Here is an 11,772-nt window from a genome sequence, read left to right as displayed (position 1 = left end):
AACTCCTGGATTGACAGCAACTGCTGGATCAACGGCAACTCCTGGATCAACAGCAACTGCTGGATCAACGGCAACTGCTGGATCAACAGCAACTCCTGGATCAACAGCAACTGCTGGATCAATGGCAACTGCTGGATCAACAGCAACTCCTGGATTGACAGCAACTGCTGAATCAACAGTAACTCCAGGCTCAACGGCAACTGCTGGTTCAACAGCAACTCCTAGATCAACGGCAACTCCTGGATCAACAGCAACTGCTGGATCAACGGCAACTGCTGGATCAACAGCAACTCCAGGATTGACGGCAATGTCAGGCTCAACAGCAACGTCAAGCTCAACAGCAACCCCTGGCTCAATTGCAACCCCGGGATCAACAACAACACCAGGATCAACAGCAACTCCAGTATCAACAGCAACATCAGGCTCAACAACAACTCCTGGATCAACAGGAACTACCGGATCAACAGCAACTCCAGGGTCTACTGCAACTCCAGGGTCAACAGCAACTCCAGGGTCTACTGCAACTCCAGGGTCAACAGCAACTCCAGGGTCAACAGCAACTTCAGGATCAACAGCAACTCCAGGGTCAACTGAAACTCCAGGGTCAAGTGAAACTCCAGGGTCAACAGCAACTCCAGGGTCTACTGCAACTCCAGGGTCAACTGAAACTCCAGGGTCAACAGCAACTCCAGGGTCAACAGCAACTCCAAGGTCTACTGCAACTCCAGGGTCAACTGAAACTCCAGGGTCAACTGAAACTCCAGGGTCAACAGCAACTCCAGGGTCTACTGCAACTCCAGGGTCAACTGAAACTCCAGGGTCAACTGAAACTCCAGGGTCAACAGCAACTCCAGGGTCAACTGAAACTCCAGGGTCAACTGAAACTCCAGGGTCAACAGCAACTCCAGGGTCAACTGAAACTCCAGGGTCAACTGAAACTCCAGGGTCAACAGCAACTCCAGGGTCAACAGCAACTCCAAGGTCGACTGAAACTCCAGGGTCAACTGAAACTCCAGGGTCAACAGCAACTCCAGGGTCAACTGAAACTCCAGGGTCAACTGAAACTCCAGGGTCAACAGCAACTCCAGGGTCAACTGAAACTCCAGGGTCAACTGAAACTCCAGGGTCAACAGCAACTCCAGGGTCAACTGAAACTCCAGGGTCAACTGAAACTCCAGGGTCAACAGCAACTCCAGGGTCAACTGAAACTCCAGGGTCAACTGAAACTCCAGGGTCAACAGCAACTCCAGGGTCAACAGCAACTCCAGGGTCAACTGAAACTCCAGGGTCAACAGCAACTCCAGGGTCTACTGCAACTCCAGGGTCAACTGAAACTCCAGGGTCAACTGAAACTCCAGGGTCAACAGCAACTCCAGGGTCAACTGAAACTCCAGGGTCAACTGAAACTCCAGGGTCAACTGAAACTCCAGGGTCAACAGCAACTCCAGGGTCAACAGCAACTCCAGGGTCAACTGAAACTCCAGGGTCAACTGAAACTCCAGGGTCAACTGAAACTCCAGGGTCAACAGCAACTCCAGGGTCAACTGAAACTCCAGGGTCAACTGAAACTCCAGGGTCAACAGCAACTCCAGGGTCAACTGAAACTCCAGGGTCAACTGAAACTCCAGGGTCAACTGAAACTCCAGGGTCAACAGCAACTCCAGGGTCAACAGCAACTCCAGGGTCAACTGAAACTCCAGGGTCAACTGAAACTCCAGGGTCAACAGCAACTCCAGGGTCAACTGAAACTCCAGGGTCAACTGAAACTCCAGGGTCAACAGCAACTCCAGGGTCAACTGAAACTCCAGGGTCAACTGAAACTCCAGGGTCAACGTCAGCTGCTCCAGTGACAACTTTAGGATCAACAGCAAGCCCAGGGCCCGTCACTGTAACAACAGCTGCTACTCCAATGGAAATGACTGCAGCTCCCACTGCAACAGCTGCTGCTACAACTGCAGAGGCAGTAACAACAAGAGATTTGACTTTCACATCTCGTGGAGAGACATTTACAAGTGACTTGTTAATTCCATCATCTGCTGCATTCAGAACTCGGGCATCACTGCTAATGACCAATGTAAGTGCTCTGAAAGTTGAGAGTGTCATGGAATATCTTATGAGGCTTGATACAAATGGTGAAATTGGAATTAAGATGAATAGATAAATGAATGTTGATGGAGAACTCCTATGTTTTTCTGCAGCTTGTCCCTGTCTACCAACAAGAATTTGTTTCATTCAGAAATTTCTTAGTGTCCTCATTCAGGTTTGTCGTTTGAGTCGTCTCCTGATAAATACTCCAAAATACCAAATGGATATTCTGGCAAATAAAACCAAATTATGATTATTCCTTTTGCAGCAATGGATCCATCGTCAACAACGGGCAACTTACATTTGCATCATCGTCGGTTCCTAACAACACTCAGATTGCAAACGTTTTGGCTTCTGCAGCTCAAACCATCACAGCCTTCAACATTGACACCTCCTCTATTGTTGTGAACGGGATAGGTACGATTTAAAAACATGATTTCATAAAAAAAAAAAAAAATACAAATCAATGTTGTTGAAGTGCTTGTTTAAGATGTGACTTGTTTTCCTTTTCCCCCCCAACAGCCACTCCTGTGTCAGGTGGGGTGAGCCACAAGATCAGCCTTGGCACTGCCTCCATCTTGGTGCTGCTGTCGTGGCTGCTGTCAGGTCAGCAGTAGCAGCTCTGCTGACGTCCAATGTGAAACCATGCAAGAGAGAGTTTGCTGTCAGTGGTATGAAAAAGGACTTTGTTTACTGCCAGAATTCTGGTGAAATCATTATATAGTCTCAGTGAAAGTAACAGACAATGTCCTGCATGAATATCCAGTCTGTTTAAGTATTTAAATGTATTTTCAGAGTATTTGATTTCTATAACCTTTCCTTTATTTTTGTGCAACTATATTCAGGGATGCTGTACATTATAATAATGATGGAAAAGATGGTCTTGACTGTATCACAACAGCAATGATGAAATGTTTTGGCCATGTAAAATAGGCACTGAAAGCTGTATCTTAATTTACTGAAGATGCTTCTAATAAAGGTATTGGAAACATGTATGAACTATGAGGTGGTTTTCATTCGTCTTTTTTTTTATTTAATTGCTTTTCTGAAGATCTGTTCTCACAGATTTTTCAAGGAAGAACACAAGTAAATACACTTGGGATGGGCTAGGGTTCCAGACACACGTATAAACCGGGCCTCTCATGTCCAGACAGTTTTCTAAAATTATGTCACAAGAGTATATATTGAGACGCAATTGTACGAGAGTCAGTGGCCTGTTCTTCATATCAAACCAATCAATCAATTAAGTAATCAGCCAATTAATCATACAGTTGCTACTTAAATTTTCCCAAACAACTTTTTTTTAGCAGGTCATAGCAAACAATGCAAATGACATCGAGTATAGAACACAATGAACTAGTCATCAACGATACCCACCAACCAACCAACCACTGTCAACGTGGCTGGACTGATTATCCATTTTGTTTGATTTACACAGCTCCAACCATGCTCATTTGACAATACACATAACTAGGAAATCAACATAAAATCTCCATATATCGATGAGATATTGACTTCTTTCCTAACACCTTAGTGTAGAATTTACATTTTGAATACATAATTGAACCACCACTGTGTTTAACACCATCACCTTAACCATCAATGGAGCTGTCACTATTATTATGGATTTCTTCGACCAACTGCCTGCACTTACACTCTAACAAGGTCTAGTTTGGGTAAAGGACTTTCAATAGGATATTTCAATGAATATTTCCCAAACCAGATTCTGCAATGAAACCAGCAGTTTCAATATAACTTGAATGAGAATAGAATAGTTCTTTATTGTCGCTCTGAAAACAATGTTAAAAAGACCGTTTGAACAGCGGTAGAATGTGGATACAGCATCTTTTGTGGCAGATTAAATTAGATTTCTGAAGAAAGATTAAATATTAAGCATTACAGACTAAGGCTAGGAAAAACAAAAGTATTTACAAGAGTACAGTGACTGCACAAATTGTCATTTAGTGCAGTCAGGTGAAGCTTTTAAATGGAGTTAATTTATAAATTTGTTATCAGGAGTGTTAATCCCGTTCCTCCTGATGTGACCAGGTTGTTAGAAAAATAGTTTCTCACCCTAGTCCAAAGACATTTTGGATGTTTTGTTTTTTTTAAACGCTCAGCCTTTGTTTTACTCATCAGACCAGCCCGGGATCGGTACTGACTCAACGGCCCTGTACAGGGTTGGGCCATTGCCGCACCCGTTTGTCTGTTTGGCGGGGCAGTTACACCCATCTTTAAGTTTGTACTTTTCCTTGATAGTTTTTTGGGACAGGTGGATGACGGTTTCGCGTGTATGCCAAATGCGTACTGTTTCCTCATCCAAACAAAGAAGAGAAACAACAAAATGAAGGTTTAATATAATGAATATGTGAGGGGGAAAAAATCATCTAATTGTTTCCTGTTTCCTGTCTCTGTGAGTCATAACATCAATCTTCTTTAAACTTCTAAATCTAGTTTTGATTGAGTTCCTAATTGTTTTGCATGTAATATGTTTTGAAATAACCTGCAACTCATGTTTGAAATGTACCATTTTTGTAAACGTAAAAACTTGGTTTAAATCAATACGTGTCGCTTAATGTCAAAGGTCTTGTTTTTTTCTTTCAAACCAAAAAACTAAAGAAAAAACGATTGGGTTTTTACTTCGCTAAACATTTGGTTCGACCACTGCAACAGTTAAATAATGGCAATAAACAATGAATCTACCAGTGACTCAAAGCTAACTGGTTAAATGAGTCAAGTCGTGTGTAAACAAATGGAGACGCTACTTCTATTTCTAAATATAATTGAAATAAGTGAGTCAGAATAAGAAAGGATAAAAACACCCAGTGGATCTCTGTTCAAACTGTGTCAACATGGGTTTGGAATATATATAAGGAACATACCAACAGCCAACAAACTGTAAACAATGTCTTTGACTGTTCGCTGTTAGTGCATTATCCTTTAATTTTCTTTTTCAAACAATCATTCTTGAACAAAACTTTCAGAGTCATCATTCATTATCTAAAATTTCACGGAATGACGGGAGGTCCAGGTTGGGGATAATAAGTAGATAGCGCCACCGACACAATGCATCACATGGTCCTGCTATTCAGCCTGTGTGCAAGATGAGGTTCCACCCTGCAAACAAGTTTTTGAATCCTCGTGAGAGGTGAATCACGCAAAGCACTGTGGAGTGCTAAAAGGCTACAGCGGGACATATTCACATTCATAAAGTACACTAAGCATTGATACATCCAATAAACAGTTGACGTTTCACTTTTTTACTTCAGCAAAATACATTTGATTTTTAACATTTCATACCAATGCACCCTCTTTTGAAGTGAGCGCCACCTACCAGCTAAATTTTCGAGCATTCTGGAGAATTCCTTCATTTCACTGAAATAGAAAGCAGACAACCTTATCACTATTGGGTTGACGCTTGAAAAGAGTACATTCATTCATACTGGGACTCTTCAGATGGTAACTACTTCTAAAGCCCTCAAAAAAACTTTGTAAATATTATTTGAGTCCATTTTTCCCCCTTTAATAATACTAATTGGTGTAGCACTACATATCGTTGAAAAGCCTTATTAGTCACATTTACAACAAGGTATAACTTGTAATGCTCATTGCTTTTGTAAAATGAGCAACACAGCAAAATGTGTCGGTAGGGCCATAAAAATGTTGCCAAATGTTGCCAAAGTCCCCTGCAATATTCTTCTGTTAGTATTCGCTCTTGTTTTGAGCTTCAAGTGCAAGAAGGTGTGTGACTGGCACCTGATTAGCACCTAATTGGCAACACCTGCGTGCATGGGTCCTGCAACTTTGTTGAGTTTGTGCACCGAGCGCCAACGTGCCATGTTTGTCCCTTCACAATAAGGGACAACTGCCTTTCATGGCGGGTTAGCCATGAAAGGTAGACTATATATATTTTGCCTTTAAAGTGCTTTATTTCATGGCAAGTCCTACTACTACAGGTCCTCTTGCTGTGGTCTTCAGGTAGATATATAGGGTTAGGGTATATATAAAGAACTGTGGTTCCTATACCTGCAGGTTGTCATGCTGCTATCTCAGGGTATGCTGACACACCCTTCTTTGCCATCCTCTCAATGTCCTCTGATGATTCTAGATTGCATGAAGCGACAGTGAGGCTGACAATTAGCACCTGAAACCCAACAAAGCACGTCACCACTTCAAACTAAGGACACAGCCATACCCATACCCATACTCACGTAGAAAGAGTCGTGATTCCATCCACGTTAAGTAATGCGTCAACAACGTCACACACAGGTGTGCAAGAGGGCGTGAGCAATGTCAGAGGTTCGGAGATTCATGATTCATGATTCATGGTTCAGATTAATGACAACGACAAAAGGCAGAGTGAAAACTATGATCTGACAAATTATCAAGAGACAGGGTCAAAGAAAGTTGGCAACTTAATCACCAGTGACACTTGGAGCAGCAGAGTCGACGAGTTGCCGCTCATGAGTGCGACGAGCCACAAGTGATAAAAGTACAACACTCTCATTAACAACGAGCCGGAGCGAGCATGTGCACGGCACACATCAAGCTAGGTCCCGTGGTCTACAGTCTACAGTACGCATATGGCAGAGAGTAGACAGACGTTACGCGCTGCGATGTGAGTACTCTCGAGTCGAGACTGTAAGGTCTATTGAGGTCTGTGTATCGTTGACGCAGAGGTGGTTCGTAGCAACGTGCAGCCTTCAGACATCGTTTGAATGCAGACAGTGAATCAGGCTTTATGGCATTTCAAACATGCTCACATGGGTATTCGTTATTGGCAAGTAGGTAACTGTTAATACTTGTAGTCGTCCTAAGTGGTATTGGTGCATCCTTATCCTGCTGCTTTATCCCCTAAGACCTGTGGCAACGGGCAAGTGGCAAAAGTCAGCAGGTGAGGACACATTGAACTTGAACTTGCACATCGGTGGCCCGTGTCATTCTCATCTCGATGGAAGCAGCAGAGTGGCTTGACGCCCCTGGAATGACTGAGCAGCTCTTTTAGGATCCTACTGCTCACCTCCAAAGAGGAAGAGGCCACACGCACACAAACGCACACGAACTCGCGTTCCAGTAAAAATCGCTACCTTCAGAAAAAGCACCTCTGTGTTTACCGTGTGAAGCTGCTCTATAATTCGAAGCTTCATTCAACTGATTGCTCAAAATGGGGGAGGAAAATGGAACACAGATTCCCGGAACAAGCAGTTGTCTGTCATGTGTGGGAAGTGAAAAACAGGTCTGACAGATACATTCCAAGTACATCATAAATATTCCATACGAGAAACATTTTACGTGAAGCATTACAATAGTATCACACAGTTTCAAGCACAAGAATTTTACTGACTCAAGTTTTTATTAGCCATGCATCAGAATGAACCAGGCGTCTGAGTTATTTGAGTCACTTGGATATGAACACTATTTCTGCCATCAATCATTGTGCGCAATCCACAGATGTTGAGGGTGGATTGTTTTTTCAAGAAGAAGAAGAACCTAATCTGTGTTGTTACAATTAAGTAAACATATTCACCTACTCGTGAATCACTGGCAAAGTGACTCACGGGTTTTGAAAGATCCGTCATGACTCCACATCACTAATTGTTCGATAATCCGATGATTATATATTGAAATACAACTTTATTGCTTTTGTATGTTTATTAACATTATTTTCAATAGTTATTATGCACATTTAAGCTGTGAACATGTAACAGTATGAAAACTCCCATGTTACATTTGATAGCCATCGGCTCATTCACTTGCTCATGTTATCGCCTAACTCTCTCAAGTCATACGAAATAAGTTAGATTCTTCATGGTTTACAGCAACACTACAAATACTTTTTGGTTAAAAACTTTTAAAAAAAATAAGCTACCGTGTGTTGTTTTGCACGCATATTTATCCATTCATCTACTGACATTACCAAGCTTACCAAGTAATACCCTTTACGTATTCATTCACCTATTATTTCGTCCCTTGTATATTCGTACTCGGTTATCAGGTTGGTGTCACCAATGTACCGTATGTACTTTTTAGTTGAGCTCATCTTTCTATAGGATAATTAAGTCAGGCTTCTTTTTGAGTTATGCTTTCTATGCCACAGCCTGAGGCCTGTACTGCGCAACGGGATTAACGTGCCTTGAATGTCTCTCCGATGCGTCAATTGACATACTCAGACATTCTTGATCCTGATAGGCGTTCTCAACTCAGTAATTCAACGCGAACCTTTTCAAGCTCGATCAGTGCACACGCACGTGAAAAGGGGCGCCGAGCTTGCAGCGTCTGACCGATCACAAATAAATCCAGAATAGCTGCGTGTCTCACGACAGGACAGGCAATCTTTCGGCGTAAATAGGATTAATTATGCAATGATGCAATGAAGGCCAAATGTAGCAGTGATGCCGCGGCCAACTCAAGGAAGGAATGCTGGCAGAACGACTTACGATGCCATAAATGAAGACACACTGTGTACTCAGAAAGACTATCACTGGTACAACTTTGTCATCATTTTCTAGTTTTATGCACTTGAAAAATTGCCTGACTTCACACAGGCGGAGTTTGACTAAACTGTGGTGGTTATGGTCTCGCTGGTGGTGGTCTGCTCGCTGTACTGATAAATGTGATCTTGTGCTCTCTATCATATAGATCATAAACTGCTGTGCTTATTTAACAGGAAGATGGGAACATCTCCAAGCCTGAGATACAAGTAACAAAACAAAGATGTAATGAATTGTTATTTAATGAGGTAGTCTGTGGGCCATTGACTTCAGTTCAAATCCAGCCATGAAAAGTGACTATGTGCATATTTTGAAGCAACTGTATATATTCGATGTGTTTCAGGTTGGAACAGACTGTACAGGAGAGGAGGCTGTACAAAAGAAGAGTTAAAACTGGTAGAGATCATATAAATTCACTCTTCTTAAAATCCAAAATGCTAAAAATCACTGACCAGGTACAATTTCAAACACAAACGATGTATAAAGCAATAAACAGTCAACTTCCGACAAAAAAATGTTTTTTTGTCTAGATGTTTTTTGTTTTTTTTACGGAAATGGGGGTTACAACTGGCAAGGATTAAAATGAAAACATGGTAGATCTCGCACAACACTAAAGTCATTTTGTATTTCAACATGTGGAGTGAGGTTGTGGAAAGGATTGAAGGTGGAGCTCAGGCAGCGTTCAAGCATGAAACAGTTCAGAAAACAGGGAGGAGGATGGGCTGTGACGCAGGTGTAAAAATTATTACTTATTCATTTATATTATTTATTCACTCTTTTTCTGGGTTTTTTTGGTTTTTTATATGAACATAAAAACACTTTTCAGGTATGTTTGGGCAATTTGTTGTTGTTGTTGTTGTTTTGTGTGTTTGTATTTATTTTTGTTGTTTGGCATAATTTCAGTTGTGCCCACATGTCCAAAATAAACTTTTCAATTCATCTTTGTATATGTGGAGCTATGACTTAAAATGAATATGATATCTATGACAATTGAGACATGACATTTTATTGCTGATGAACTGAATGGTGAATGTTGGTGCATTGCAAATGGTTATGAATTACGTGAAATACCTGATGGTTGAAGTTGTGAATGTTTTTTCAGCTAACATATTCTGCCTCATTTGTCTAGTCACATTTCCACCTTGTAGATTGTGGAGCTCTAATTGACATGGTTTAGCACCACGACAATCTGCTCGTAACATTCTTTTTATATACGTTTTTAACTGTGTCGCTCAAGATGTAGCGCATGTAGTCAGCAGCTCTCTTCAGGCAGCAGCATATGAAAATCACCTGTGTGGTTTAACGTCTCCATGCTGCCTTTGGCTCAGGTCAGGGAACCAACAAAACAACATCTATAATTTTTGTGTCAGTGAATGACTACAGCCCTTCATACTTGCTGAGTAAATGCATAAATGAGTGGATGTGCACAAAACTTCTCAATATTGAACCCATTCGCTGTGTCAGTAGAAAAAAAATGTTTGACAGTTGCAGTTCATCCAGAGTTGTCACCAACACAAAGAGGGTGGAGCACATTCCACCTGTGCTTTACTCTGCACTGGCTGCCTGTGTGCCAAATGATTGACTTCAAAGTCTTACTTATAAAATAGGAAACCGCCTCCAGAACTTTCTTTAATATACTTTCTTTTTAATGAATTTCTTTTATTGTAAAGCACATAAATGGATATGTGTCTGAATGGTTTTTAATTATTTGCCTTGTTTTTAATAGTGTTTGATTCTTTTAATAATTTTCCCAGAATGTACATTTTTGTTTTTTACAATCATATCACAAGAAGGATAATGTTATGTGTTTTATATGGGTACAACTTGTGGTGTGGGTGGTTATCTTATTGCCAAAATATTTTCACTAAATCCACTTATCAAAACTTCTACAACCAGTACTTTTTCAGATATTCCAGTTTTTTCACAAAATAACTGGAGCTGCAGCCAGTGGTTTTGTCTTAGGGAGTAATTATTCCAGGAGAACTCTTGTCAATCAAACCAATTTAGCAGACAGGATGGTGGAACCTGGAAGAAGGTCATCCCATGAAAACATCGTAGAACGATGAAGTGGAACTTGCTCGACATGAAACTTAATCAGTATCAAATAAATGGTTGATTTGCTTGATATTTTTCATGCCAATTAAAAAGGCAGCGACTGACTGTGCTTCACAAAACAAAAGTGAAATCTAGGAAGAGTAGAAAGTTTCTCCTTGACTCTTGTTGTGATATGGTGAAAAAGGACCGTTTGATTAGGTGACAGCTGTTCCTTCCCAGAACAGATTAGAAAAGACATGACTCACATTTTGGGTTACATTAAACTGCCACACCCCAGGTTTAATTACTGGTTAGTTTTTACAATTTGTAAACCACATTCAGTGTCACGAATGGTCGGTTGGACTGGTTATCACACCCATTATGTTGAAAGATGAACTCTAATAAACCTGGATCACTGACAGAATTTGATTATTATATTGTATGATCAAGTCTCCCAGGTGGGCATGGTGGTGTGGTGGTTTACGGTGTTGCTTCACAGGAATTGGGTCCTTATTGGGGTCCTTTCTATGGTGTTTGCACTATGATTATGATTATGATTATGATTATGATTATGATTATGAAAGCAGTACTAAAGCATCACCCAAAACACATTTGTTGTATTTCCTTATATAACATGCAAATAAATTAACTAATTCATATTTATACCAGCATATTTATAAGCCCCTTAAGTGTAAATGTGTTTTTTATTTATTTATTTATTTTTATATTTATTTATACCTTATTAGACCCCAAAGGGGAATGACCGCAATCAAGTTGTAAATTTAACTCAAGTAACTTTTACACAAAGTAAATTTTAAATGATTGCTTTTCCACTTTTCCTCAATTACATTTGTACAAAGGCATTTTACTTTTAGTTAAGTGGAATTTCAGTAGAGACTCTTTTACACAACTACAATATTTCAGTACTTTCTCCACCTCTGTCAAACAGTCCCCTAAAGTCAAACGAGACAAATTTGAACTCTTGGTACCGTTTTGTCTCCATCTGAAGGTGTGTATTTTTAATTTAGCCCATAGATGGCGCTTCAATACAAAAAATGTATTACAGGAACTTGTACTTGTCCCAGTACCGTATGGATGGATGGATGGATGGATGTTCATGGTGTCTGGGCTTGTCACTGTTCATAAAATGTAGGGCAGTTCT

The 11,772-nt window shown here is 40.7% G+C and overlaps 1 long non-coding RNA gene across 1 annotated transcript; it reads left to right on the top strand.

The window, feature by feature from the left end:
- The first annotated feature begins 1,670 nt into the window (after window positions 1-1,670).
- Window positions 1,671-3,090, top strand: LOC308147131. The gene is made up of 4 exons (XR_013937136.1): window positions 1,671-2,074; window positions 2,199-2,260; window positions 2,354-2,502; window positions 2,608-3,090. It is a non-coding gene; the product is annotated as an uncharacterized lncRNA (long non-coding RNA).
- Window positions 3,091-11,772: the final 8,682 nt, after the last annotated feature.

The sequence above is a fragment of the Blennius ocellaris genome, assembly GCF_963422515.1.
Source record: "Blennius ocellaris genome assembly, chromosome: 23".
Classification (NCBI taxonomy): Eukaryota; Metazoa; Chordata; class Actinopteri; order Blenniiformes; family Blenniidae; genus Blennius; species Blennius ocellaris.
This window is presented reverse-complemented; position numbering and strand designations above follow the sequence as displayed.